Raw genomic sequence first — 14,309 nt, 5'->3', positions numbered from 1 at the left:
TTTCATATTATTTCAAGAGAACATTCAAGCAGTAACCTGATGTCTGTGCTCTTATTTGTCAGTTCAAATCATCTAAATTAAAAATGTGTTTTTTTAAAAAAAAAAAAAATCTGATTCCATTCATCAAAAAAATAACTGACCGATTAATCGGTTATTCTAATAAGCATTAGCTGCAGCCCTAATCTCATTTCCAAGTGATGCACATCCTATCCTACAAATTTGTCTAATCAGTCCAAAATAACGAATCTATTTCCACATTTGACAATGTGTTTATTTTTGTTGACCTTATTCACAATTTTTGTTCATAATTAACGCAACATTGTATAGAATATAAATTCATATTTCATGAATCCTTTGCAGGGAATTGCTTTGTCGCAGCATCCAATTAGGCACATTACAATCAAATAACCGCAATTACTTCACATGAGCAAAATATGACAAACACAGATAATGCGGTGGCTTGTGTGAATTTTCCACAAGTGTATGCATACATTCAACTTCCTCTGTCGTGTAGTCTACATTTATAAAGAGATCATGAGTCATGCCCCCCCCTTGCACCCTCACTGCAGGCCACTTCATCAGTAAAGGTCCTAATATGGAGCGCCAAGAGATGGCAGTATTTCACAGAACATGTGCCGCTGAGTGGGGGAGCTGCTGTGGGATTAGCAAAGGGGACTCTGCAGCCGACATATTCATGCTTAAATTGGGGAGGGGAAAGCAGTGGGGGTGGGGTGTCTTTTTGAGAAGTTGTGAAGGACTGTGGAAGGCAAATATTGTCATCCTTTTGTCTTCACTTTCTTTTCTGCAACTACTAAATGGTGTTGTGAGTTAGGCTGCAGGAATATGAATGCCGCATGTTTGTTTTCGAGGTTGTCATTATATATTAAATACATCAAAATATATACACAGCACATCAATTTATATATGTTATATATAAAAAGTCAAAATAGGAAAATTGAAAGATAATGAGGCAGAAAAACAACAAAGAATGGTGGACGTTTCGAGAAGAGCTCTGTAGCCTAATATTGGAAAACACATCATAGACATTGTTTTAAATGTCTGTTATATTTTTCAGTGCAATCCTTTTCGGTGACAAAGAGTCCTCTTTGTCCCTCGAGTCACAAAAAAGATGGACATTAAGACTGAAACTTAAAAACGCATCGTAGAAAACCCATCCAGTTTTATTTTTTTAGGGAATCTTTTTCAGTGCCCTGTTAAAAAATAAAAAATAAATAAAAAATCCAACATCAAAACTTTATGACAGCCCTATATGTGTATATGTACACTATAGGGACACTTAAAAATGCCTCCAAGTTGTAAAAAAAGAGCATTTTTAAAGGAACTAGCCCAAACATTGGTGTATTGAAATCACTATTATTATTTTTCTACACTCGTGCATGTTTGTGCGTGTGTCATCACCTGACATGACATTGCGTGACCACGCAGCCACCAAATGGCGCACACGTTGCATTCCACTTTTGGTTACACCGGGACCTCAGAGAGTGTGTGTGTGTGTGTGTGTGTGTGTGTACACACGTTACAATGCACGAAGGCTACAAGTCAGGCCTGGGCCTTTGTAATGAGCAGCCTGGGTTGTTTCTGGTTCAGCTGCTGCTCTCCTTTATTTCACGCTGCAGTGCCCTCCAACTCCAGTGGCCCAGTAACAAGAGTCCCCACTCTTTATCTCTCCATTTTATACCTTCCATCTTCTTTGCTTTTCATTTTCTGTTTTACTTTGCTGTCTGATGACGCTCCCTATGTAGTGCTTGTTTCCCCATCCGTGCTTCATGAAAGCCATATAAGTAGAAGAGTAAGGCAGAGCGAGGTAGGGCACGCATGCATGAATGGTCACTACACTTCCATACCGTTCATTCCATTCGGGGACCTGCCCTCCAATGTCACCTCCTCTTTTCCAAGCCTCTGTGGAGCAAAGAGGTCTGAGCCGCTTTAACTTAGTGTGCACACACCGGCAACACTTTGTAATCTGTTTACTGACACCAGAAGTCCTCAATATGTGCACTTCAGACGCCTTTCTATACGCAACCAGAGCTTTTATTAAATTGTTTGGACAAACATTTGTAATTTAACTTGCTTTTGTACGATTTACGATCATTTTATGTTAACCTGTGCAGCTTTTCTGGTCATTACGGTACTTTTTTTTTTTACATTACGGTGTACTTATGTCTTTGTAATTCTGACTTTATTCAGCATACTGTAAATTTCCACATTAGGTGTGAAAATCAACAATAAATATCATGATGGCAATGACAAAATATTTGGGGTAAAATATGTCATTCTTTGTATTATTTTATATGATACTTGATCATGTTTATTTTTGAAATATTTTATTTTGTAATTCTATTAAATTTTCAAACATATCCTTTTAAATTTAAATTTATTATTTTATATTATTTTATGTGATACTTTTTCATTTTTTTATTTAATATTTTAAAATGATATACGTATATTTATTTGATTTGACCCTTTTCCCCCATTTTTCTCACGTCACCATTATTGCACCTTTTCCAGAAGTGACTTTCTTCAGGCTTCCGATTGGCTATAACAATTTGGGCTTATGTAGCACCAGATATACATTTAGATCTAATAACATTGCCGTGGAAAGGTGCATTTTTGCGTGTGAGAAAAACGCTTGTATGAGTAGATATCGTTAAATGAGCTCGGCCTTCTGAGTAAGTGCAGCAGTGTTGTCCGTCAGGCCCGACGTTGCGGCAAAGTTATGGAAATGAAAGAGCCTGTCCATCCAGTGCATTTGCCCAGTCAAGCTTAGAGTACACAGATGTACACGCACACACACACATGCAGTGAGTGCACTGAAAAGCAGCTCCAAATACGGAGTATTATTAGAACTACTCCTCGACTTATTTCCCTTCTTTTGATAAAGGAGGAGGGGGGCGGATGTAACACAAAGAGTCCAATGAAAGCCGACTTCCCAGAGAGGAGGCAGAGCGTTTTTGAAGATGCTTTCCAGGCCACTCTTTTAAGGGGGTGGGAGGGGTGTCACTTATTGAGGTAAAAGGTGGAATTTAAAGCTCGCAGAGTGGTGTTTTAAAGGCATTTAAAAAACACACAGTCAACTGTCTTTTTTCCTCGCCTTATTTGCTCTTTTTCCAATCCAAATGTGGTAAATCCAATTATACCCTTAGCAGGCCACAACATTAGGTACACCTGCTCATGGGACCCAGTATGACAGCTGTATTGAAAAACCCGCTAATGATGCGCAGTTTCAACTGCAGATGATTCAGCAACACGAGGTCGTCACAGGAATAAACAGCACTAAAAACTAAATAAATATCACACTCATGTAGTGGATGGCATTGTTCAGTTGTACCTAATGTTGTGGTAAACACTATATGTAGCATTTTCACTCTAATATCTTCTCATAGAAGGCCTTCTTGACACTCACATAGCACAATCACAGTGGTGCAACATGTACACTGATGGAAAAATACTGCTGTATGCGCTGTAACCGAATATATATATATATATTTTTTTAGCTCATTCAATCTGAGCCATTTTTCAAAAGACAACCTCTTCCGTACCGGACATTTTCGATGATTTCGAGTGATCTTTCAAGGCACACAGAATATTGTGTTCTATGGCTATATAAACATGGAACAGAATTTGCCTGTTGGTTCGTATGAATGATTAAACTTCCACCTAAAAACACATCCATTGGCTGCAATTTCTGGCCAATCAGAAGCCTGAAAAAGCTACCACAGCTAACTTGGTCGAGCATTATAACGCAAATGTTCATCAATATAGTGCTGTACAATGACTATCTTTAAAATCATTGCACACTTACACACACAGAGATCATGGAACATCATGACTGTTTTTTTAAAAATCACCCAACCGTGTTATAAGGCGCACACATGCACATTTTCCGCTGCACAAAATTGAACCAGCACGCAATATCATCACTAACTGTATGTTCTCTTGTCAATAAACTTGAAAACATGAGATGACGTCACACATTTCTTCTGTAACAAACCAAAAAGCTCAGTTTTCCACGTTTTCCAAAAGCTGTGTTTTGTTTTGAGGACAAACATTTACATTGCCAAAACGCATCGAAAAATGCGCGTATTTGTGTGGACGTGGTCCGAGTCGTGAGACCAGGGGTCGCCAACCCGTCAATCGCGATCGACCAGTCAATCTTAGAGACTTTGCCAGTGGAACACGGAAATATTAATGAAAATAAAATGCACGATCACATCAGTGCTCTCCCCATCCCGGACAACGACCAACAGATCTTGCCCGAGTTCACGCCCGAGACCAGGGATCTTGCCCGCAAAAAGGTTGGTGAGCACTGCCCTAGACCCTGAATAGAGGACAACTCGTCTTATATTATCACAATTCATAAAAATTCCGCACATAAATTGTACAGTCGCCCTAAAATTTGAACATCTCTTAGTAGAATCTAGGTTTGAGTGCAGAACTCCTCGCACCTTGCTCCCTCTGACGGTGATCCTAAGCGAAGGAATCAATTTACACCACACTGTGGATATGAAAGCAGGTGATAAATATAATCATCGTTGACGATCACCTCCCAAAGTAGCCGTGTAACTGTTTTCAGTGGCGTGAAATCCTTTATCAAGCCGTTGCTGGTTGACACAAACAATTATCCAGAGAGGGAGGTAAATGAATAAAATTAGCACATTTGTGCCCCTGGCTGTCACTTTGCAACCACTTCCCAAAGTCTTTATCACGGGCCTGGTGTTTTTAGCCACATGTACGCCTTAATAAGTCTGTAACTTGGCTCTGATTGGACGGAATTTTGCCGCGAAGGATGCCGTACTAAAATACTGTGCGACTGAAAGCACACAGGAACCTCGGTTCACATACTTGACATACATTTTTATTGTAACAGGAAACACTTAGGCCAAATGCTCCCATGTTCCGCGGTGACTTGCGGTTTCTCAACTGGGCATTCCTTTGTGATCACCGCCTGAGAGCAGAGAGAGAGAGCAAAGACTATTAAATGAGGTCATAATTGTTCAGTTATTTCCTCCCTCTTACCAGACCCTCCGTCCTCAACCCAGCGGTCCCCCGCATAGCGTTTCCTGTTCGGACCGCAAGCAGACAGCCTTTATTTACCCTGCGTTCATTTCCCTAAATTAATCCCCCCTCGCCCACTTCTATTGGGTGGGATGCTGTTTTGTGAACCCCATAAAAGTTTGGGTGATGCTGTGCAATTTCTTCCACTGAGCCTGTCGTCTTCCGCAATCCATTAAATGTATTGTTTACGCCACGCCGACGTACAAAAGGTGTACAGGGCCTCACTGAATGATCATGAAGTCATGCACTTACAAGGATGCCATCGAGAATTCCATAAGTGGAAGTATCAGAACAAATTTGGAATATGATGGAAAAACACTGAAATCTAAAATTAGTCATACGCATGTGGATATTGTCATTTATTCACGTCAGTGCATTCTCACGGCATCTGAACCCTCGAAGACGTTTCGCCTCTCATCTGAGTAGGCTTAATCAGTTCATGCTCAAACACTAAGTAGGAGAGCTCTTGACTGACTAGATAGGACAGCTCGAGTCTGATTCTGTTACGAGAAACAAAAGTTGACGTGGCACGAGGACAAACGTAATTTTAAGTGAATAAGGTTGTCATTTTACGAGAATGAAGTTATATTTTTAAGTTGTAATGTCACAAGACTATAAAGTTGGAATTTTTGGACAATAAAGTTTTTAAAATGAACTCATATTCTTCTCAGAATAATGTAGAGGTTATACGAGAAAGTTGAGATGTTAAGACAATAAAGTTGCAACGTGACAACAAATAAGTCGTAATGTTCCGATAAAGTCGTGATGTTATGGGAAAAAGGTTATAATATCACGAGAGAAAAATGATGACAACACAGTAATCTCTCCTTTATCGCACGGTCAATTGGTTCCCGATCCAATTGCGAATTTTAGTGAATTTCGGCGAAGTTGGATTCCTTATTTATAAATAGAATACTTCTGTAGTTAGAGCATAGAAAACGTGTTTATGACCTACTAAATACATTTTTTAAACTTTATTAGAGCCCTTAAAACATGAAATAACACATCCATAGTCACATTTACACTTGTATTACCCAATATAGTGGACAGAATAAGTGAACATAAGACATAATAGACATAAACAAGACATAACATAGATTCACACGTTAGCATTGGGAGACTTCTTTGTCATAGTATTCTGGTGTACCTCATAAAGTGTTCAGTGAGTGTATTTTAGTACTTGACAAGGCCATTTTGAACTAAAGCGCTTTACTCATTCAGTACCAAAGACGTTATACGTGTTTATAATCCCAAACACCAGATCCCAACAATGTATTTACACGTATTTTAAGTTTTTTTGCGCGAGAGGAAAAAAAGAGCTCAGCAGAAATCATGCGGACGAAAAAATATTTTAAAAAAAAATCACACATGACAGGAAGGAGGAAGTGGGAGAGCGTGGAGGAGTGTAGCGTGCATTGTAGGGAACTTTTAACACATGCACATGCTCATGCGTGCACACACATACAGTAGTTCAGTTCCAAATGTGAAAAATGTAAATAGTTCATGGTGTTATATTTGGTGTTATGTTGGTATAGTTGTTTAGATATTTGAGCTGTCACAAAAGCAAAAAATATTTGTGTCAAAGTGAAAGTCATGCTTGAAATGTATCTTTTCAGAAAAAGCTGTTTTTCTCCCTTTTCTAGTTGGGAACCGATATTTTCCTGAAACTTACCTATGTTCTACTGCTGATTACTAAAGAACGGAAAAAGGTAGAAACTAACTTTTTTTTCCTGATGAAAGACGGGAGTCTAATCTTTCTTTTGGTAGGTTCCATGTTTATACAGCCGTAGAACACAATATTCTGTGTGCCTTGAAAGATCAGTGATCTAAAATGGCCGGGAATAAAGGGTTAAATAAGTTAAATTGTGTGTACTTAATCGCTATCATACCCACCTTTGATGTCTTGTCTTTAATATTCAGCATCCATATGCTGTGCATTGAACATACTAGTAAATTCAACAATGTTCATTATTGTTGCAGATTACGCTGGTGTACTGCAACATACTGACACCACTTTCGTCATATTTTTCCCTCATCTTGTAGTTAAAGTATTTACAACAGTGCATCCTCATAATTAAGCGCAGCATTAAGATGTATAGAAGCCCTGATTACCACCGCGATTCTCAAAATCCTCTTGAATGTGTCGTACTCGGCCCCTTTTGAAGAGACTCCTCCTCGAGGTTTATCTCCTTAACTGCTCCTGAAATCTAATTTCTCTCTGGGTAAGCATTTAAATGTCTAATGACTGATAAGTGCAGCTTGGACTGTGTGTGTGGGTTCCTCCTAGATAAGAAACTTATTCTTCATTCTCTTCCCGGTGCATGGCAGCAAAAACTCCCCATTGCTTTACGTGCTGTTACACTTTGTGTAATACGCCTAACGGAGGACGTGTCACAAGTCATACTCGGAGGTTTGTGGACGTTGCAGAGTGGCATCCATCACACGTGAAGAAGTGGATTAAACGGAACGAGGGTATCCGTGCCATCCCTCCGTGCCCTGTAGCCACAATGTGGAATAACGAGAGGAAGAAAGGAATATTGTGGAAAAATACTTTGGCTATATGGCTAAGCCAGGAATAATGGCTTTATTGAATTTGACTGTGGTGCATTATGCTCTTGCATTCTTCAATGATTGACTTTGAATGTTTTCTTTTCCACACGCTACTCTGCCCCTCCAAGATACACAGAAACATAAAATAACGTCCCAAAGGTGATCAATTGGCCTTGGGTGCAAAATCCAAACAAAAAATAGTACTCCTGTAATTGTGTATAAAATTGTTCTTTGAAGTCAGAAGTTGATTTTTGCCCACACCTGATTCCCTGGAAGTCTTGCTCGGTGATGTTTGCACTTTTTAATTCGTTTGTTTCAAGTGCAGTCTCCAAAGGCGATGCCCCTCTCTTTTCCATTTCAAATTATTTTTGCGAACTTTAATATCCCTGCTCCATCATGCTACACGTACACACTCCGCTCCGAGTCCCTAAACCGTGACACGCAGGCATCCAGGACCGTGCTATAATTACAAAGCGATTGAACACATGGCGACAAAGCGGTCTCGCGGGGAGGAGGGGTAATGATCTCTGCAACAAAAAAGAGTCAGACCTGAGAGAGCAGGTTCAAGAGTCAGCCAGAGGGCCTCGCCGCACCACAGGCATGACCTTGGAGAACTTGCCTTCGGCGCACGGGACTCTTGGTTTGCCTCCCATGTGCAAAAGACACACACTGTGTTCACTTTAACTCATAATAACGCACTGGCACGAAGAGAAAAAAGGCTGAAAAAGATTTCTACATGCAAAACAACAGGTGCACAGTTGCACGTCCTGCCATGCTAGCTTTTCTTCCTGTCACTCACACACATCAGTGACCTGTAGATGCTGCTTCAGCGGTGATTGATTCATTCAGCTTTTTATGCAGCGTGGAGTCAATTGTGTTGTCAATTACCCTCAAATGTCAAAGCAACACAATTAGTGACACATTTGATCCTAATGAAGGAAAAAGTCCTATTCATTGATTATCTTAACATAAACTAATGCAATTATTGATGTTAAGAGCGCAAATTATTAGTTTTTTCATATTTGTCCACCAGATGGCGCTCCTTTTTCCCCATTCAAAGCATGCAGCAAATTTCTATACTGTTTTGTGCTAGGGTGCCTTGGTTCTATAATTATTTTATTATGTAATAATAATAACAACAACTATTAGTTAGTCAATATTGACTTTGGATAATGGTGTGTATGTTACAAAAAAGGATATACTGTCCTTTCAAGGGTTAAAGTTTTATGTGAATATTTCAGGGTGAAGTAGTTTTGATAGACTGACTTCTTTAAAATGGAAAAAATATTCATATGTAATATTTAAAAATAACTAATATTTAATATTTGTCCATAATTGTTGTGGATAATTAACATTAAGTAAGGCAATTATTTATTTTAAGATCGCAAATTTAAATTTTTTTTCGCATACTCTAAATTGCCGACTCAAAATTGTACCCCGCCTCTCGCCCAAAAGGCCCCAGCATACCCGCGACCCTAGTGAGGATAGGCGGCATCGAAAACGGATGGATGGAGCTGACATTTGATGTTCTTCGGGACAAATATATTGTATGGAATATTTAAAATTAATATGAATATGAAGGGTCATCTTATATTCTGGTCAGTGTGGTCCTCATAGCACAACATGGATTCATTCATAACTATGGGTGCCCTTATCTCATTTATTAAGCCTTAAAAAATGACTGAATCAATGAATGTATCAATCAAAACTAAGCATTATTCTAAAGGAAGAGTTTTATTATGGCGTGTGCATGTACTTGTGTGTGTGTGTGTATGTCTATATGTATGCATGCCGGTGTGTGTGCGTTCAAAGGCAGACATTTCCTCAGGGGAGGAAAACCCTAGAAATTGGTTATTGTATCACCGAGGCTATTTACCTATTTTGGGGATTAACATATTTAATTCCCCCTTCTTAATCCCATTGGAGTTAATGCCCTCGCATTTCCAATTATCTGACTAAGTGTAACGTAGAGGGAGTCGGGGCGTCTTCTCTCGCCTGTAACTGGGTTTTTAGCATGCAGGTCGCCCAGCGAGTCTTCAAAGATGGCTTGTTTACGCAATGCTTTAATTGACTTACTTAGCGCTCTGATATGTTTCTAACTTTATTTAAGCACCGTGAGGTACGGTCCGATCAAAAATGAAATATTCCTGTTTTTTTTTTTTTTTTCGCAGCGCCTGTTGCCGTGATCCGGTTCAACCTTGGCATTCATGATGCTTTTGAGCACACTTAATTTGCAGGACTTTTCGGGTGCTTGGCAGTGCTGTTTGAATGTCAGAAAAGGAGGTCATTATCAAGAACTTTTTGTTAAACAGCAGCGGTGCGGTTTAATGAAAGAGCAACAGACGTAATCCACAAGAATTTGCAATAATGGTTTGACCTACAAAGATTGATGATTGACTGCTGTTTAAATCCCGTTTTGCACCCATCTGCCTGTGTAAAAAAAATAAAACACTGAAAATATCCAAACTGGAGTGTTTTAATGGTAATACATAGGCAAAAAACGGCATTCTGAGAACATGGGTCAGTCTTTTCAGTGCAAGTCCTGGCTATAAAACAGAGGAAGCATGCGCGTTAATGCCGACAGCTCTTTGTATGCTTGTCTGATGTCTTGGAAAAAACACTCATGCATGTTAGGATATAGAGGAAGTAGAGGAAGTGTGGTTTGTTGAAAGATAATAAATATAAAATCAACTCTTTGCAAAATAACGGGATGCCTCTTTCGATCTGGAGCTTACTGATGTTGCCTTCAACCGTTAGGATCCTTAACTCAAAAATCAATGGACATCTACAGACTCAAAAAGGGCCATTCAGTGCCATGATCATGGCCCATAAGCTCTCTTTTGTATTCATGTAGTGCCAGAATCTTGCAAACAAACCATTTCTAATAATGAATGCATCAGATTCATAGATGGTGACATACCAGCTGATGGCACGCTGCCGCCATCCTCAATGTGCATGAACTCGCGTGCGTTTCATCCCATAAAGTCACATTTGTTTGATGAAACATCTGAAGAATGACGTATAAACTACACAATAAGTGCAATCATATACACCCTGTCATCTGTTGGACGTGATACACTACAGTGCCTTCACACACCTATTATTCTGTGTTGAAATATGAAATATATTTCTGCTTTGATTATTTAGCTCACCTTATTTTGCGGAATGATAGGTTCAACATACTCCCAAGTGTCTCTCACTGTGCTTAGTGACAAACATTGAGGAACTGATATATCTCTAATGGTCGAATTCCATGACAACCAATAACACAATAAATATGACAGGATTATTTATATACAGTAAATAGCAGTAGCAAAAAAGTATACAGTATAGGATTACACTAAATCAGTGTCAATGTTTGAAAATTATTTTATTTGAATTTTTAGTATTTTTTTAAATATTTCCATATATACTGTATTTTAATTTGATGTATTTATGAATGTATTACTATTTATTTAATATTAGATTTATACATTATATATATTAATATTGTATGAAGTAAAAGACACTTAATCTTTCTTGCTAAATGTATTTCTTAGGCTAAACATGACAGAAAATTTGTACTGCATGCAAACGGGCTTGCTTATTTTTGTTGTTGTCAAAGATGAATCATACAACTGACTTCTTCTTTGAATGTAAAACATTCCAAAATGAAAATGATAACAATCGAACCATGAGGTGGTTATACATTTTTATGGTTTCCGTTACTGTTGTACTGCGTTGTGCTGTTATGTACTGTAGTATACTTCACTGGTCACAAGGTGTCAGTAATTACAGGAACATTGACAATAGCCACCCCACCAAGTACTCAGTGATCATGTGATTGTGCCAATGCTAACTTGTGTTATGTCTCATTTCTGTCTTGTTTTCTTTTCTTATGTCTATTACACTATTGGGTAATACACATGTATAGGTGAGTATATAGGTGTTATTTCATGTCTAGAGTCCTCTAATATTGTTAAAAACCGCATTTAGAAGGTTGTAAACAGGTTTTCTGTGTTCTAACTACGAAAATATTCCATTTATAAATAAAGAATACGAAAATTCACTTATCACGTGATAAAGTAAGGGATTACTGTATCTCTGATGGCCAAAACCATGAATAAAACAACAGAAAACACAGTAAATATAACAGCAATATACAGTGGTGTGAAAAAATGTTTGCCCCCTTCCTGATTTAGTTTTTGCATGTTTGTCACACTTAAAACTTATAGATCATCAAACATATTTAAATATTAGTCAATGACAACACAACTGAACACAAAATGCAGTTTTTAAATGATTTTTTTTATTATTAAGGGAGAAAAAAATCCAAACCTACATGACCCTGTGTGGAAAAGTGATTGCCCCCTAAACCTAATAAGTGGTTGGGCCACCCTTAGCAGCAACAACTGCAATCAAGCGTTTGTGATAACTTGCAATGAGTCTCTTACAGCACTGTGGAGGAATTTTGGCCCACTCATCTTTGCAGAATTGTTGTAATTCAGCCACATTGGAGGGTTTTCCAGCATGAAGCTCCTTTTTAAGGTCATGCCACAGCATCTCAATAGGATTCAGGTCAGGACTTTGACTAGGCCACTCCAAAGTCTTCATTTTGTTTTTCTTCAGCCATTCAGAGGTGGACTTGCTGGTGTGTTTTGGATCATTGTCCTGCTGCAGAACCCAAGTTGGTTTCAGCTTGAGGTCACCAACAGATGGCTGGACGTTCTCCTTCAGGATTTTTTGGTAGACAGCAGAATTCATGGTTCCATTTATCACAGCAAGTCTTCCAGGTGCTGAAGCAGCAAAACAGTTCCAGACCATCACACTACCACCACCATATTTTACTGTTGGTATGATGTTCTTTTTCTGAAATGCGGCGTTACTTTTACGCCAGATGTAATGGGACACACACCTTCCAAAACGTTGAACCTTTGTCTCGTCAGACCACAGAGTATTTTCCCAAAAGTCTTGGGGATCATCAAGATGTTTTCTGGCAAAATTGAGCTAAGCCTTAATGTTCTTTTTGTTCAGCAGTGGTTTTGGTCTTGGAACTCTGCCATGCAGGCTGTTTTTGCCCAGTGTCTTTCTTACGGTGGAGTCATGAACACTGACCTTAACTGAGGCAAGTGAGGCCTGCAGTTCTTTGGATGTTGTTGTGGGGTCTTTGTGACCTCTTGGATGAGTTGGCCGGTCACTCCTGGGAAGGTTCATCACTGGTCCATATTTTCGCAATTTGTGGATAATGGCTCTCACTGTGGTTTGCTGGAGTCCCAAAACTTTAGAAATGCCTTTATAACCTTTTCCACACTGATAGATCTCAATTAAGTTATATTTTAACAGGGCGGGACAATCACTTTTTCACACAGGGCCATGTAGGTTTGGATTTTTTTTCCTCCCTTAATAATAAAAGGTTTTATTTAAAAACTGCCTTTTGTGTTCAGTTGTGTTGTCATTGACTAATATTTAAAATTTGTTTGATGACCTGAAAGTGTGACAAACATGCAAGTAAAGAAGACGTCAGGAAGGCGGCAAACACTTTTTTACACCACTGTGTATATATTTATCTAAATGTATTAATTTATAATTACTGGGTATATTATTTCTTATTATTTGATTATAATGTAATACAGGTCTTTTACTGGATCACATTTAGTTGTGTTGTATGCAAAGAAATATTCAATGCAAATAATAATATAAAAACAGCAGCTTTTTAAAACTATCATTCCCTAAATTTGAATGATCTCAGTGCCCTGTCGTTTCTCGGAAGACGTCGTGCAGCAAAGCCAAGCCGCTCTTCCTGCCCTGTGGCGTGACAGGCCATTGCAACATCTCTCCCCTCCATCGGTTCTCTTCAAGCGCCAAAATAAAAATCCCTCCTCCTCCAAGTCTTTTCTTCCACAACTTTAGGTCTTCGTCACCCCCCCACCCCCTCCCACCATTCTGTGGTGACAATCCAGTCATTATACCATCTTCACCCTGCCTCCCCCCGCTTCCACACACACTTCTACACCCCTCCCCTTTCGCCGAGCTACTATGAGCTATATTACTTTGACCCCAGCCCATCAATCTGCTTCAATTGGATAATGATCTGTAATCACGTTCTTTGAGGGGAGTCTATAAAACGAGCCGGGGCCTCAGCACCCCTCCTGAGAGGGCTCCTTCTGTTCCTTACACCCCCCCGTCACACCCCTCTCAAACATTTGAACCAGCCACTTCTCTTTTCAGCTTTCAGACCCCCACTAAATACCCTCGCACATGCAGCCGGTGGTGGGCCTTGTAAAGGGGGCGGGGCGATACGGCTGCAATGTTGATTTTTCCTGCAATGGGAAACGGGCTAAGAGGGACAAGGTGGAGCCCAGCAGGAGGGAGCAGAGAAAAGTAGAAGCCCCCTCCTTCACATTAAAGCCGACCCTCCATTAGGTCGTTTTGTACGACAGGCTTGTAATCGATAGAGGAGTCGGGGCGAGCGTTGGCGTCGTATCGGGATAAAGAGAGATTAGGGTAAGGTTGAGGGACACGGAGAAAGAAGCCATGAATGAGTGAGTGAATTGGAATAAAGCTGTGAGCTTCCCACCCTCCAACTAAATTGGACTTTAGAATAAAAAAAAAAAAAAGAAAAAAAAAGGAAGACTCAAAATCCGCCTGGAAGATAGGAATCTTAAAGGAACAACAGCGACTTAATAATCTAGTACCAAATTTCC

This window comes from Dunckerocampus dactyliophorus, chromosome 21, assembly GCF_027744805.1.
Source record: "Dunckerocampus dactyliophorus isolate RoL2022-P2 chromosome 21, RoL_Ddac_1.1, whole genome shotgun sequence".
In the NCBI taxonomy this organism is placed as follows: Eukaryota; Metazoa; Chordata; class Actinopteri; order Syngnathiformes; family Syngnathidae; genus Dunckerocampus; species Dunckerocampus dactyliophorus.
The sequence above is the reverse complement of the archived record's forward strand: the minus strand, read 5'-3'. Positions refer to the sequence as shown.